The sequence below is a fragment of the Cyphomyrmex costatus genome, unplaced genomic scaffold (genome assembly GCF_001594065.2).
Source record: "Cyphomyrmex costatus isolate MS0001 unplaced genomic scaffold, Ccosl1.0 scaffold1188, whole genome shotgun sequence".
NCBI classification, from domain to species: domain Eukaryota; kingdom Metazoa; phylum Arthropoda; class Insecta; order Hymenoptera; family Formicidae; genus Cyphomyrmex; species Cyphomyrmex costatus.
This window is the reverse complement of record NW_017275161.1, coordinates 26,608-28,177: the sequence shown is the minus strand read 5'-3', so window position 1 is coordinate 28,177 and position 1,570 is coordinate 26,608.

The following is a 1,570-nucleotide window of genomic DNA, read 5'->3' as shown; positions in this document are numbered from 1 at the left end:
GATCTAATAAGATGCTATAGGCATCAAAAAGTGGTTAAATTGATTCTCAATTTAACTAAAGTGATATTACTGCGGTAGTGAATATGTATGCGTCAATGCTGAAAATCCATCAGCGTCGCGGGGGGACTACATACGCAGTATATAAATTTCACACAATATAATAAACATTAACATCTTGTTTTCAAGACTCGATTAGGCTTTACACTTTACACTTTCCTCGATTTTTAAATCATACGAGTCAATTATTATTATCTTTCATTATATTTATATTATATGTATTATTAATAAAAGCTTATGTGTATATGATTCTAAATGAAAAGACGGTTTGAATGATAATACAGTATAACACATTATGCAAGATTTTGAAAATGTTCAGTATCAAGTAAAATAGAAGACTAAATTTAAAAAATCGCAAAATGAAAGTTGTTTCGAAAATACTTATTTATTTTATTTGTGACGATGATATGGATGATGATTGTTGTGTAAGTAATGATGGTGATTGTGGCGTATATAATGATGGTGATTGTTGTTGTTAGGTACAATATTTCTCCTGCGTGTCCGCCGACATACTCGCGCCATTATTACTCGCGCCGCTTTCGAGCGGTGATCGGCTTAGTAGTGCGCGATCTAGCCACCGCGGCGCTTGCGTCCCTAATCGACGTTGTTAGCGTATTAATTCTGCCTTGTTCTCTACGATCCAACCGTCCAGCCAGCCGCGTGTACGATAGCCGTGTGTGTACTAACCAAGTGAACCGTATCAATAAAGAATTAAGCAAGCAAGGGAATACAGCTACTTTTGTTCCCGACCACGCCCGAACGCGAGATAATTACCGCCGCGTGTCACCGCGTGGAAAAGCGTGCATCTCGGCATCGCGCTAACACGCATCCTTTGGTCCTTCGAACCGGATCCAGCCATCTTGGATCACCATTCGGTTCACGAGGCACACGATAACCGACATCAGGTTTTCCCGGCACTCACGTGGCATTATTGGCGAGGTGTCCGAAGCATACAATCGGATCACCGGTAAGTGAAGCCATCGGCGTCGGTTTCGACAGCGCAGCAAGGCGCACGATCGCGCGCACAAGCACGCACACTGCCAGCATCAAGGCGGCGTGCCAAGCAGCCGCATCTCTAGTAGACTACAGGCCCATGTAAAAAATTGATGGGTCATTTGAACCACCAGAAGACCTATACAGAACGATATAAGGGTACAAAATAATAAGATTCAGCACTATGCCGTCGCTTGTAAGCTGTCCAACTGAGTGCAGGTGAGATTTCAAAAGCACAGGTAGAGTGAGTACATTTTGGTCATGTATTTTTGTACGGCATTCTTACCATCAATAGATCCATGGAAAATAATGAGAAAACGCGCAGTGCCGTACAAAAGTAGTGCGCCACAAAGTCGGAAAAATTTTTGATTTTCCGGCGATTTTTAGGGTAAATGTGGTCATTCGATTATGTACGGCATCAGTTCCATACAGTTTCAATACCTCTTCTAATCCATAATGTCACAACGCCGTACAAAAAATCATGCGACAAGGGGAAGAAATCGAGGGTTGCAACCCCCTC